The sequence below is a fragment of the Lonchura striata genome, chromosome 6, assembly GCF_050655825.1.
Source record: "Lonchura striata isolate lonStrDom1 chromosome 6, ASM5065582v1, whole genome shotgun sequence".
Lineage (NCBI taxonomy): Eukaryota > Metazoa > Chordata > Aves > Passeriformes > Estrildidae > Lonchura > Lonchura striata.
The window spans coordinates 4,164,697-4,179,895 of NC_140708.1; the positions used below are offsets into that span (position 1 = coordinate 4,164,697).

Below are 15,199 nucleotides of genomic sequence, written 5' to 3' on the forward strand. Positions count from 1 at the left end.
CTTTCAATTCTCTAAGCCTTACCACTCTTCTAAAGAAGGTATTTATCAGTTCTCAGAGCCACAGAATTTTGCCTATTTAAATTGCAGAATTTCTCTCTCAAATGATTCTAAAATAGCTAGTTCTTTCTCCTGATTAAAATCCTTGACCTCTAATAACAATGTTTTGGCCAGTCAAATAGTGACAAGAGCTAGAGATTGTGAATACAATTTAAAAGACAAATAAGAGAGTTAGCAGAGGGAGTTTTGAACTCATCTTTGTTACAAGGAACTTGATGATGCATATAATTACTGTCAGGGGCATATGTCCCTTTGCTGAATCACTGCCATCCAGTGCTCCACTCCTGTTTGCTCCATCAGTCTGCTACCCTCTGTTGGACCCCAACCCCAGCTGTCAGAGGGCACACTGCTCCCAGCAGAGGTACCAGGCTGCAGAACCACAACTGGCAAGCTGGGGAGGGGGAGCCACGCTATAATTTAAATCCCTAACAAAGTATATTCCTGCTTACAATCATCTACTTTCAAGTCTTCTATATACATCTTAAAAGCCACAGCAGATTTACACATTGCTGTCAACCCAGTTGTTCCTGTTCCATTTCAATACAGCATTTTTTCATGCTGCCACTAAGATACTGCTGTTAGACAGTCTCAAGCACGAGGGCAGAGCTAGCTTTCTCCATTAGGTCAACAATGACCATACCCAGCAGAAGCAAGGGACTTCTTATAAAATAGGGAATGCTGGACAGGACAAACACAGATCAAGCCAATATGGTTAATCACGCCTTCTCCTTTATTGTTTATAAGATGGCCGTTTATATACACTTCAATATAGTTTACAAATTGTGAGCACACTCTCATTGGCAAGCAAACATTGTTGGTCTTTGTCTTAAGGTGTTACTAATTCACACCCAGAAAGCTCATTACACTGTGTTCACCTTAACATAATTTCTAACTATGCCACAAACTAATTTCTTACTGTGTCAGAGGCTTCAAAGGCCTTGCCGAGGACCTTATCTGAGAACTAGACTGGGGGTAGCTCAACTTTCACTCTAAATATAAATTGTGTCCTGTCTCTCTCAGAAATCCTGCAACACCCAGCTTCCTCAAGGCTCTGTCCCTTCACAGATCTCTAGGCACAAATCCCAGTGTTATTATTATTTACTTTATGCTCCAGTCATGGTAATAAATTATTCTCCCTCTCAACCAGCAGCTGCCTGCAAAGGACTAAATACCTCTTCATGTTTTTTTTTAACTGAAATAAATCAGCTAAGTGGTAAAAAAAAACAACCTCTGTGCATGCCTAAAAGGAAGATGGAAGACCTCAAGTGGCAAAGTAACACATACATTTGCAGAGGCAGGAGGGACACCCAACCAAAAAAAAAAACCTTGTTTCACTGTCCAGTACTCCTCAGTAACTGCTTCGCTCCCTGAAGACCACAGGAAAAAACGGAAAGAAAAAGATAATACAGCCTGATTTTTCATACCATTTTTTCTGTCATTTACTTCCTGAGATTGGACACTTTCTCCAGATCCTTTCAGCATTACTATGTAAAGTACAAGAACTTTCACTGATTCAAGTGATGCAAAACAAAGAACCAAACAGTCAGTCATGGTAGGCCTTCTGCCTTCCAAACCAAGGAAGCAGGAAAACCAGAGAGGCAAAAAATCTTTTTTTTTCCCACTAGAGTGGTTCATTTTACTACCCTGGTCATCTTCAGGGAAGATCTTTCCATCTCAATCCTTTCCACATTGCAGGCAATACAGCAGAAAGTAAGAGCCCAAAGTGAAAGCATTTGTGATAGTATTCTGCAGAAAAAAAATAGCTTTTTTGACACTATGCTCTAAGCTTGCCTGAAGAGCAGCAGGACCTCATAAGCTACATGTGTCTCCAGAGAGGTCAGCCTGACCTTGCATACAAGTGCTCATGATGCTGTCTCTGCACAACCCAGACCAGCAGAGCCATAGTCTCCCCACCCTGGCACAGTTCTGGGCAACACCACCTTCACCCTCCTGGAGCTTCCTTTATTCTCCCTGTTAGGTACATCACAATCCTTTAGATAAAGCTAAATGCCACCTACCAAAAAGATGCTGTAAGTTGTAGAATTCTTAACTCTCCCTTCCAATGAAACTTCTTTCATTTTCATCGCAGATTTAAGAAAATATAACACTTACAACACTAGTTTTTGACATTTTGGGCAAATTATTTTCATAATGCTGCTTACAAAACAGATCAAAAGTATATGCTCAGTTTTGATCCTAACAACATAAACCTCATTATACTAAATAATTTCCTCCTGAAATATTTCAATATAAATGAAACTGTCAAAATCTTCCATTATGCACATAAAGGGAACTATGTTATTTACAAAAATAAAGTAAAAAAAATAGTAAAATGAAATCTACAGAGATGTGGGAAAGAGAAATGAACATCTACTACAAGACTGGGAAATACCTAAATGGCAAAGGGTCAGGAAAAAACTCTTCAGGTTATATTGTGAGCATTTCTAATATCTTTGTGACTTAGTAAATGATGGGGACTGCTATCAATAGATGTCCATATGTGTTTTTATTGTTTGGCTCACTAACAGCCTATTTCAATTTTCACAAACTTGTTAAGGAACAACAACAAAAACAAAACCAAAACAACAACAACAAAAAACCCGAAGGAAAAACCCACAAAACAACAAAAAAAAAACCACCTGCCTAAAAAAAGTATGCATATCAACTACATAGGATGAGTCTACTAAACAGTGCTCTATACTTTAACTTCAAAAAACACAGACTTTAAACCTTCTGAATTGCATACGCACAGAAGTACTACTCCTTTCTTTCATGTTTCAATAAAGAAACCTCAAGGAAACATATGCTAAGTTAAGCACATGCTGGGACATGATTCATGACTTTGTGTTTCTTCTTAGAATTGCTTTAAAATATTCATGCCATATAATCATAAAACATCTTGAATTTTAAAGAAGTTGAAAGGAAAAACACCTGATCCTAAAGGGTAAGTTCCCCTTTTCCAAGTACAAGCCTGGATCCATGGGGGTCTGTATTCTTTTGCTAGGTCCAGTGGTCTTAGGCTGATATGACTGCAATAGTTACACTGAACAAAACTCACAGTGTGTTCTGATCTCTTTGCTCCCTTTTTAATCTTACCTAAAATAATGTACTTATTTCAGGGGTCAAAACAAGACTTCGAATTTTTGACTCAAAACATTTTCCAAATTTCAGCCTATAATTTTTCACAAATCTTCCAGAACCCTTTACAAAAAGCAATGCAATGATCATCTATGCTTCTGGATCTATTTTACACTGGTAATAATCAGGATTATAAAATATTGTCATTGTAATCTCTGATACAGCTAGAATGTACACAGACAAATGGTCTGAAGACCATTCTGCAAATCCCAAAGTAATTTATTGATTTATACCTTGAATTCTTCTATTGCTTCACTTCCTCAGGACTCTTCTCAAACTCCATGGCCCACTAATATTTGTCTTATGTTGCAACTTTTATTCTTGCTCATCTCTTACTAAACAGGACTGAAAGCAGGAGGATCAGAACATCTCCATCATCAGCAGTGGCGCTTAAACCAGTGAAAATTATTTACTTCTGTAAGAATTTACTTCTGTATTTTTCTGAGTCTCCCCCATCGAAAATTGTGGGAGAATAGATTGATATAAATAGGAATGGGGCTGCTGGCTGGCTGAACCTTATTCCTAATGGGGTGCAGCTGTGTAAAACAGGTGACCACTGTTAAAGGAAAAGGAGCACGGAATGCTGATTTGTAGTGACCAATCACAAAAGGGTAAAAGTGCACACAGGTGTTTTGCATAAGGGAAAAGGGTATAAAAGGTTGTACTGCGGAATAATAAAATGCTGATGCTTGAAACCATCTATGGTGTTAGTCATGTGTCTTCTGTCACAAGATGTTTTCTCATAGTTTTCAATAGCAACCATTTAGGACAGTATATTCACACATCTGCCTAGTCTCTGATTTTTGGTTGCCCACTAATACCAATAAAGCGTCAATACATAAATCTTTATGGAAAAAGCCATAAGGATTAAAAGCAGGTGCTGTATTTTGCACATTGTTGGACTATTCCAAAAGAGTGCATTAAGTTGCATTCTTTTACCAATTACATCATAGAATTTTGAATTTTATGATTAGTTTCTGGTAAACATTTGCCTTCTGTGTTATTCTTTAGACTAAGAGGCATTTCCATACCACCTATCCTTGTCAAGGGCAACTCTTCCATAGTCTGACCCACAGAGCTCCACAAAGCAGCAGTTAATTGCAGGGTCTCATTAGAACTGAGGAAGACGCAGACCTGAGCATGAAAATGGTTTCAGTTAGAATCCTTCTAGCTGTGTGACAGGAGAGGCACAGAGTTTCCAACACAAAAGTTAAAATGGCAACTTGTGACCCAACTACAGCAGTCATGATTTGTAACCTTGGGCTAATTTTTCTACAACTCATTCTGCATTATGGGAAGACCAGTCCTGTTTGGAGCATCCCTCTTTGCACTGCACCACTGTATGGTGGAAAAGATATCACTACAGAAAGATACACCTCCTTGAGGTAATTACACACAACTTCTGACCAGCTTACATTCCTCAGGCCTTCCCTTTTATCTCAGAGGATATGTAGGCAGCAGTGTTGAGTCAACAGGGCTCTGAGTGAACTCGCCTAGCCAGCAGGTAATGTCAGGTAATCATTGAGACACAACTGTTCCTGCAGTGTTGTCAAAACCACAGCTGGATTATATTAAAATGCATTTTAAAAAATCAGTGGATGTGAGCAGGTTTTAGAGCTAACATATACACTAACAATTCCCCTGGTATGCCTCTCTGCCTGGAAAGGCAGTGCAAAAATACACAGGAGAAAACATTACTCTTTGTTTACAAAAGAAAACTGTGAGAACCCCGGGCTTGCTCTGGGGTCTCATCTGGTGGTAAAATTTCTCCTCCAACCCGTGCTTCAAAAGAAAAACTGTGCAGGCTCTTGCTGTTCAGTCTCAAGGCAGTTTATTGTTAGTTATCTAACAGATTGTCTTCTTGGGCTTCAGCTGTTTGGTCAGTGGCCTGGGCAGAGGCACACACACACCCTGACATCCTCTCTATCTGTGTCTTCTTCTTCTCTCCCCCTGCCCAGGGCTGCTGCTATCTTTTATATGATATATTACGTATTATATGTTTATAGTTTTCCCCCAATACCTACTACCTATATTACAAAGTGCTCTTCTACTCTAAACCAATCTGTGAGTGCCAACATCACCAAGAACATGGAGGTAAGGAAGAAGAAGGAGGAAGAACAGGATCAGCCCACTTTCCTCCATCTTAGAACTTCTGACCCCCATGTACAAAGTAAAAACCCCCCTGTACATGTGCTAAAACCCCCCTGTACAATACTAAAAAATTTCCCCTCTGTTTTGTAACTACTTTTACTATACTATCTAAACTTTTGCGACTGCTTGTTCCACCTCCAAAGTTGGTAACTCATTCCATGGCTCAAACTCAAAATCACAGCTGTTTCCAGCTGCCTGCCAGGGTCTAAAATGCTTCTGACCAAGGCCTGGAACCTCTAAAAATGTCTGAGAGACATTTTGAGTTCCAACAGAAAACCATAATCTTTTTTGGTTTTAATCAAATTAAACACATAAATAAAAATAAAAACCCTTGAGACAGAGCAAAGTTTACATTATAATAGCTAAATTTAAAAATTTAAGAAAAATACACAAAAAGAGAGAGAGGCTTGATAATGCAAAGTTACAAGCCTTCCATCCTTGCACTGACAAACCATTTCTGTCTCTTCTTGGTCTTTAAATTCATGAGTATTCCTCACAGTTCCCTGCAGAACTAGGCAAATGCTTAGAGGTATGTATGTGCTTAAAGTGCTGTGCTGGGTAGGAACTGTAGCACTTTGAACTCTGAAGAATCAAAGATTATGCTTAAATCTTCTGTGTCTGATTTTATACAAAATTGCTAGTGTTTACCTGAATGTCTTATTCTTCTCTCATTCCAAAATGCATATAGTTATATTTAAGACTAAATTTTTGCTCTTTTATATCACAATTAGAGACTTCATGATAAAGGAGAAAGAGCCTTCTATAGGGCTTGGAAGTGCACATATCTGGACCTGATTTCTAGTATTAAAAGCTAAGAACCTTTTTCCACTGATACAATTAGTGCACAGTCCCTCTATGATTTTAGTTTTCTAGCAGAAGATTTTTATAAAGAAGGAATAAAAATTATTCCATTTCTAAACATGAGATAGGATCAACTCATATGCTAATTCCTTTTCCCACTTTCACTTTGTTTCATTCTATACTGATGCTGAAGCTGTAGTGTGCCCACTTAATTTCCACAGAAGTCATCCATGTAAAAAGAAATGGAAATAGATGTTTTCCTCTGCACAGCGAGGATGGATCAGATGGTTGTTTGATAGCTACACAGCTGAAGCACACTTTCATCTCAGAAAAAAGTATTCCATAGGCAACAGAACTACTGATGGCAGAACTCTAGTTACTTACCAGTGAACAGAGACAAGCCATATTCAAGCGAGGAAAAAGGCACATCTGATAAGGGAATCCGTCAATAAATCACGTGAACAAAAATGAGCAAAGAAATCAACAAAGTTGTTATTACTCTGACATTGCTCTTGTATTGTCTGTACATACTCACTTCCCATGCATTGTTTTCTATTGAAACCTTAAGTCTCCACTAATTGCTGAGGTAGGGAGATTTAGAAAGAATTCATGTTATTTTACCTTAATATCAAATAAACATGCAAGTAAGAAAAAAGCGAGCTTATGACCATGCTATCAGCCTCCAACACAAATTCCTTTGTGTTGCAAAACGCAGGAATGGGGGCTTTTGGGGTGGTTTTATATATGTGGACTTAACAACAAACAACTAGTTAACTTGTTTCATAGAAGAAGCTCTCAATTCTTTCAAATACATTCTGTAAGGATACACTTACAAGACTAAAAAAACCCAAGAAAGTAAAATGCAAATGTAGGTCAGTTTGAGCCTTCAGGTGTTTAATGGGTAAAAAAATATTTACACAGAAAAACAAATTCACTCTATGCTCTTTTCAGCATCCTGAGGAATGAACAGCAATGCAGACAAACTGTGTTTATTTAAACACAGTTAAAAAGGCAAAGTTGTCACATTTTTGCCTGGGGGTGGGGAAAATAAATTTACTGAAAGTAGGTCAAGGTGGTGCCAAAATCCACTCTTAAGCACAATGTCTGAATAAGAGTTTGATCAAAAGGCCCAGATGTGTGAAGCTGGCCAAAGCATCATGCAAATTTCCATAAACTACATGTACACTTAGAAAGGATGCCAAGATTAACCTGTACAGATATCTGAAAACACTAAAGGACTGAAAATATTTAAAGCGTTTAAAGCCTGTTTTACTTACAGTATTACCCAATGTTTTAATTCCCAAGCCAAACAGCTGTTCACAATGTCTCTGTAGCCTGTTTTCCATGAACAGTTCCTGCAGAGCCAAAGATTCTTCATTCTTTGATGGGATTACAAGTTTGGCTGATAAAGACAAAAGCAGAAATGCTCAAATTTTTTTAAGGTTTTTATGGCCCTAAGTATGGATTTAATTTAATGGATTAAAAACAGACTAATTTATTTAAGTAACATAAGAATAAAATAAATACTAAAAATATTTGTTAGACATCATGACACAAGAGGAGTCAGTCCCACTGATTATACAGTACTTCCAGTTTGGAGGTAAATATTGCATCCCCACAAATAAAATTAAAAGCAAACAGAGTAAAAGCCATAAACAACAAAGAGGAGAGGGTAGTCAATCAGAATGCACCATATGGTTGATAAACTGAGCTTATACAAAAGCCCCCAAAAGCTGTAATGCATCCCAATGCAAAGTTATAAAGCTATGAATTACAAAATGGGGGCCCTTGCCTTGCACAGCAGCAACTCTAATATCAGCACAGTGTAATCCTTGACTGCACAGCAGAGAAGCAGCGAGATCAGGAAGTGCTTCTGCTGACCTCTGAAGCACTGCTGAAACCCATAACAAATACTGCACATAGAACTTCAGATGTTTTAAGGACACTGAAAAATTGAGAAAGAATAGGTTTTTTAATCATATCAAAAGACAAAGAATAGACTAAAAAAGCTGCCTTGGTTAAATTTTTAAGGAGAAAATACCTGTAATCATGGTTCTTAAATCCTGCAGAGTAAGTCTAACAAGACCTAATGACAAAAAAAAAAAAAAAAAAAAAAAAAGTAAGACAAATTGAAATTAGACAAAGCTTTTAATAGTAAGAATTACATACTGCTGAAATAAGAAAAGATATAACATGTTTCCTGTTTCTAATATCTTCAAATTATTGGATGCCTTTCTGTTAAGGATGAAAGATCACTAGGTGAAACCATGCCCTGTATTCCAAGGAGGCTGGAAAATTGATCTATAGACCTTGACATGAGAAGCAATTCCAGCAGTTTACAGCCAGTAACATCAGCTTTCTTGTTTATGTCATCTCTACAATTGTGGGCAATTGTAGGCAATTAGAAAAACTGTGGGCAGTTGTGGGCAATTAGAAAAACTCACACAAAATTGGGGTTTGAACTAAATAAAAATCTTTTCTGTCTCCTTAACTCCACTGTAACAGTTTCTCAATGGTCTTCAAACCACCAATCCACAGCACAGAATAGTTATATTCTGATAGATGATAGATTAGATAGATAGATAGATAGATAGATAGATAGATAGATAGATAGAAGTACATTCAGCTTCTTCAAACTGAGCATTGCAGATGAAGTCTAAAATTGAAAATTCAGAATGTGTAGAACAGGTGAAGTCTATGACAAAAATAATAATCATATTATTTACTACAATATACTCAGACTTATACCACAAAGGGGTCTCCTGTATCTGGTCCCAGGAGATGTTCTCCAGGCAGCTCGTTCCCCAGCCCGGTGTGCAGGCACGGAGGCGCTGCCCCAGATCTGCACTGAGCTCCCCTGGCTGGCGCTGCACACAGGGGCTCGCAGCTCCTGCAGCGACGGCTGCGGCGTGGGCGACACAGCAGCAGCACAGAACCAGGAACCAAGGCACAGGAATGGAGGGGGCACTTGTTGGCATCCCAGGGAAGTTTTATTCCCCAGAGGATTCAGGGACAAATGACGATAATTGGGGGCAGAAAGCTGCTATTAAGGAGAGGCAGGAATAAGGGCAGGACACAACATTTTACCAATAGGAAGGCATTGGGGAGGAGTGCAGGGTAAGAGTTATCCAACAGAAGCCAGCAAGGGGAAGGAGCAAACCCTGCACCCCAATCTTGCTTCAAGGAGGGGATGAAGGACAGGGAACATTCCAGAAGGGAACAAAGGAGATACAAGGAGATTGACAGGTGTATGGTGGGAGAATCTTGGGGTAAACAACTCAGGACTGAACCATAGAGAAGCCAACTGGGGTACATAGAATGAACCATTACAAACTTATAACAAGGAATATTTAAAACCTGCTACAGAAGAATACACTGCAAAACTACCACAGTCTCCCAGTGCTCAATTTTCTTTAATTATAAACAATGTCCACTTTTGCATACTCCCACTCCAGATATTCCCTTTTATGATAGCCAAGACCAAAACTATCTCAATTCAGTCAATCATCACAGAATTCTTATTTTTCTGCCTTGGTTTTTCTCCACAAATGCACACCAGTAAGCCAGACCTAATATTAATAACAACCTGGTAACAGAACTTGACTTGGGAGCTTATTGTAAAGAAGAAATGCCTCTTTTCATCACAGCATTTGCAACATCTACTGTATAAAAGAATGTTCAATTGTATGATTATGGCTGTCATGATTTAAAAGGATTTCTTTTACCTCCTGGAGGTATCCACCAGGTTAGGTAAATCCAGAGAGAAAAATTACTTTGACACAAAGAAACAGTGTCTGACTAAGGAGCTGTTCTGAAAATCTCATCTGACTTCAGATTATACTCCCCAGCTATTAGACAAGACTATATGTCTGAGAGTAAAGACGAGTTTATTTCCTGCCTGGTTTTCAGCTCACATTATTTATTGAGATTCTGCAAGGAACGACTGCATTTCAGACTTCTCCAGGGGAGATGGAAGAAGCAGGTGCCACCCAGAGCAAGTGCACTACCAGAAAATAACATTAAAGTATTCCCCAGGGAGCAGCAGTGCACCATCTTCCCTCATCCCACTGGGAGTTTTTCCATCTCTTCCTCTTGGAAAATGGTAGGGAGGCAGCACTTGCACTGCAAGAGCATTCAGATTTCACAGATGTTTACAAACAAAATTTTATTCCAGGCAAGGAATAGCAAGTTCCATTGTCCAAACAGGTGGGTTATTCTTTAATACTGCCCAGAAGAGTAAATGTAGCTTTAGTATACAGCCTTTCAAATACTTGTGAGGCAAATTAACCAAGCAACCAGGCACCATTAGGTTTTGCACCTGTTTGGGAAAAGCCTTCAAGGGCAGTCCAAGTAAAGGCACTGTGGTTGACATGGCACTTGGTTTTTTTGGGAGTATTCAAGATACCCATGTTCATCTCCCACACACCACAAGCAAGTTTGACTCTCCCATGACAATGCTACACCCAGCACCATTCCTTACCTGACATTTTCTTCACTCATTTGTTTTCTGTTCATTGTGTTTCTTCTTATGCTATTATCCCTTCCTATCTTCTTCTTGACTTCCAACAGCCTCCTGATCATGTGCTTTTCCTCTTTCTCTGCAGTCTTACTTCTTGAAGCACCATACTTTACTCTCTCTGCTCTTCTCAGTGATTTCCTCCTCTTTGCCCATTCAAAGGGTTTTCATACTGCTGGATCAGAGGTCTTAACAAAATAAGGATGCATAAACTTTTGTTTGTGATTAAAATTTGGATTAGAACATGCACCAATGATACAGCACCTCCATTCAACTAAGAGTCTGTTTATCTTCATAGATCAAGAATCACAAGATCTATTTGTAAAAACCAGTATTTCCAAACCATTGTTCAGTGCTTTTTCTAAAGCTGTGTTTAATTTGGAATATTATATTCTCAATGGCTTTACTTTCCATTCTTTTGCAAATGATATCATTATTTTACTATTATGAGGTGATCCTCTGGAAATCCTCTTGATTCTCCAGTAATTTGTGAAATTAAGCCCAAGCCAGTTAGAAAAAAAAAAACAGAAAAAACTTTAGAGTACTTCTTTTCCCTTAGAGCATTCAGTAGCTCAGATGACTACTATTTTTGGTGGAAGCTTTTGGCAGAGATAGACCTCAAAGTACAAGAAGTAGAGCCACCAACACAGCCCTCCCTATGAAGCTTCATGATTTCCCAAGATCAGTCACTCCAGGTCACTGCTTTCCTGTGGCTGTTCCTCAAGGGCTACCTTCTTCTTGCAGATATGGTGTGTCAGAGAGCAGCACAGAGCTGCCTCTTGCTGTTCTTGTCGTCTCTTGGCTGTCACCAGTTTCCTGTTCTCAGATGGGGGAAGCACTGTTTCCCTGTCACTATGTCCAGGTCACAGGGGCAGCACTGTTTTCCTGTCACTATGTCCAGGTCACAGCCTGCAGGACACGCTGTTTCAACCCTCAAGTTTGAAACCAGCACCTCATCTACCTCCAGGAAATGGCCTCTGCCCATGAGGCTCATCAGGCAGACACATGAGGAGCCTTGGGGAAATGGCTGCTTAAGGCAAATGGCCACAATGTGCAGGGAGCCCCAGAAAACATCTGCCTCAGGTCAGTGGTCACCCCACAATGAGCCCCAGGCCAGCTCTGGGCTCATTGCCCTGTGCAATCTCTCCACAGCTGCTTTGTGCACTGGGATTTATTTGGGGCAAAAGTTTGACAGGGTTCCTCATGCACTGGCTCTCCATCACATTGCCAACTAAGGGCACAGCACATTTTCTTGCCTTCTTCACAACTACCTTGATGCATCCATCCCCAGTGAGGTTGTGGCAAACCACCCCTGTCTGGGAACTGCACCCAGGAAGTTTGCAGTATGAAATTAGAAATAGAGAAATAAATCGTGCAGGTGCACGCTGTTCCTAGAGACTAAGCCCATTGCTGATGCAATCATGGAGGACAACCCACATCTGAAAGGAGAAGGGGGCTGTGCTGCAGATTCTCACACCACTCAGTAGAACTCACCATGGGCAGCACATCTACTGGGCTGGAGGACTGGGGGAAGGAGGGGAAATCACATTCCCTTCTAAGGTCATTTTAGTTAACACTGCTGTGACCATAATTTTTCTCATGAAAACAATGTCTGCATATTAAAGCTTTGCCAGGGAAATATCTAAGTTCTCTACTTAAAGGCAATCTTTTTTTTTTGGTTGTTGTTGTTCATTCCATCAGTCCTTATTAAATAATTAATAACAAAGACCAAAATCTTTCACATGTATACATTTCCTTCTACTTTTAAAAGAGCAGCTCTATCTGATGCCTGCCACAAAGGCCCAAGTGAAACACAGTACTGATGTACAATTTACATTTAAGTTTTGAGCTAAAGGGCAATTCTTATTCCTTGAGTATAACTCAGAGATTCCACCCAAATTGCTTTTAAGGGACTTTCCACCCCAGTGACCAGCTCCTGCAAAGCTGTGGGCATCTCAGCTGCCCTCAGCCCCCTGGTGTAAGGCACAGCTGGCTCCTGAGGATTCACCATCCTGCACTTTCACACCTTTGGCAGCTCTGCATATCTACCCAGGCCTTAAGCCCCTCTCCCAGTCTTCTGCATGCCCCCAGCATGGCATCAAGTCAGCAAACCAAGGCTATGTGCTTCTCCAAGATCCTGCTACAGCCCTTAGGCAGCTTTCATCAGCTTCTCATGCCGCCTGTCCCAGGCCTTTTCTGTCACTTCACCTCCCTCTCTACCTTAGCAGCTCCCCAGAGCCTGCTGCCATGGCAAGCTCCTATCACAGACTCTCCTCATCACCAGGAACTGGCCCTCTGCAAGCTTCTTTCTCTGGCCAGGAATAAGCCCTCCTGGGTGGTGTCCCCAGACAGCCCTGGCTCCTGGGAAGGACACCTCACTGGCCCCCTGCACTCAACTTGGTGTCTGCACTGCTGCGAGCACAGCATGAGCACCTCAAACATCATGGCAAACAGCTGCTAACCTATGCTTACAGACCAGCCCAAAATGTGGTCAAGAGTTTTGGATACATCAGTGAAAAGAAATCAGAATTGCTTTGGTTCCCCAGTTTGCCAGTGCTCAGCTATTAACATTCAGTGCTCTACTTAATATAGTAACACTGAATTAACTTAAAATGGGTTGTTCTACCCCAGTTAAGCAGAACAGATTTCCAAAAGGAAAAGGAAATGCTAACTGGGATATGCCATTGAAAATCTTTCCCTTAAATCTTCATTCTGGCTTCATATGCATTTGATGTTGCTGGTTATTACAAATATTTTGTAAAAAATGTTTGTACTTAAATTCAGTTACAGAAGTTAATATGAAGGAATAAACCTACATTTTTCAGCCTAAGCATAAATACTATTCTTTCATTTCTTAATTAAAATGTCACAGAATTGAAGAAAGTGTTATTCTCGAGAAAATAATGCTAATGCTATGCTCCAAGAAGAATGATATATAATGCAATAGGAAAGATGGTGAGAAGTAATTAATGTATTCATTACAATTCACTCGTGGGTGCTTTTTTTAAACCAATATAGTATCTAATGGGCACAATAACTGGAATATGAGCAAAAAGCCATTTTCACATCAAATACACTTTACAGTAATGCTTTTGAAATTAAAGTATCATTCTTAATCCATTTTCACAGGCCTTTACCTTAATGCAACAAAATTAAAGTGACCTCAGGGACATTTTCTCCTCTCCATCAGAAAATATAGGCAAGCTACATGAACTCCAAAATATGTAGATTTTGCTATTAAAAGGGACTGTCTCAGTGAGAGCAGGGAGGCACTTTACAGCTACTGAAGCATAACTATATATTTACTTTTCAAACAGTTAATTTGCTCCACTGTGATTGGTGCTGCAACCATGGTTTACAAAAGCATACTACAATTATTCAAGGTAGTTCAATTTTCAAAACTCTATCTGCTAATTAGCTGATAGTGATTGACTCAATCCAAACAAAACACTCGCTGTACAAATTTCATTATTTTTGCTCTTAATTACTTCACACTTAAGTACAAATTTCTTATCACTGAGCAGGTCACTTGAACTTACCTATAAGTGATCACCTTTTCCAGTTAGAAAAATAACATTAGGTTTTCATTCTCTTATATAGAGTGAAGCATAATAATTTCCAGTATGACATAATAAGAAAGAAATATAATAGGCATTTAAATGGGAGACACTGTCAAGAGGAAGTAGTTTTTAAAATTTTCATCCAACAATGGTCATTGAAAAGCAATGTTATAGTCTATCATGCAGGAAAGAACCCAAATCTCTTTGCTTTTCTTCAATTAAAATTACAAATTTCAGTCATACAAAAGAACACATGAGTTTGTCAAGCTATTTCAATAGTAGAAAAAAAGCCTATAGGAAAAATAGAATGTAGAAATAAAAATCAAAAGTATTATCAATAATTTCAAAAATATACTTCAGTTTTTGCTTTATATGAACACATGGTCACAATGACATAACTCCTGCAAAATGGAAATAAAGAACATTTTATCAAAAGGTTATGTATTTTCTCCTATCTTAATTAGAAGAAAAACCAAAAGCAGCTGTTACAGATTGAACCCTTTTCAAGGCATTTGTTATCTGCTGAAAAAAATCTTATTCAAAAACTGTACTTAAAAGACATGCATTTTTAATCTTTAAAGAAAACCTTAATACTTTTTTTTTCTTTTCTTTTGATATGACTGTCCTTTGAAAGGACTGAAGCTGAGCTCAGGAATTTCATATTCTTATCAACTATCTAGAAATAATTAAGCAATCGTTGCGATCCAAGAGCTTCCTGGGAAAAAGGAACTGGTTTGTGAGCTCTGATTAAGGAAGCATGTGCTGTTTACATCCCTAACTCTTCCAGAATTGTTATAAACCTTTTACTTAAACAAATTACCCTTGATAACCAAACCTGAATTGCCAATCTGCTCCTCTGAAAAACTGAATTACAAAGCCCTACACAGGTACTGCAGTAGGGCAGAAAGGAGAGGAGGGCACCAAGATCATGGCATGTGTCAGGAGAATGTTCAAGTGTACAGGCTCACCCCATTTT

The 15,199-nt window shown here is 39.1% G+C and overlaps 1 long non-coding RNA gene across 5 annotated transcripts in view; it reads right to left on the reverse strand.

Moving 5' to 3' along the window:
• The window catches only part of LOC146766999 (uncharacterized), a 68,877-nt gene that overhangs the window by 25,326 nt on the left and 28,352 nt on the right, over nucleotides 1-15,199 (reverse strand). Inside the window, exons 2-5 of one of the 5 annotated variants that reach the window (XR_014956392.1) lie at nucleotides 10,628-10,851; nucleotides 8,189-8,233; nucleotides 7,425-7,549; nucleotides 6,532-6,576 (exon numbers count right to left, since the gene is read on the reverse strand). This is a non-coding gene — a long non-coding RNA (uncharacterized LOC146766999). Of the gene's footprint in view, nucleotides 1-6,531; nucleotides 6,577-7,424; nucleotides 8,234-10,627; nucleotides 10,852-15,199 lie in introns of all 5 variants that reach the window. The other 4 variants (XR_014956393.1, XR_014956395.1, XR_014956396.1 and 1 more) reach the window with 4 other exon arrangements.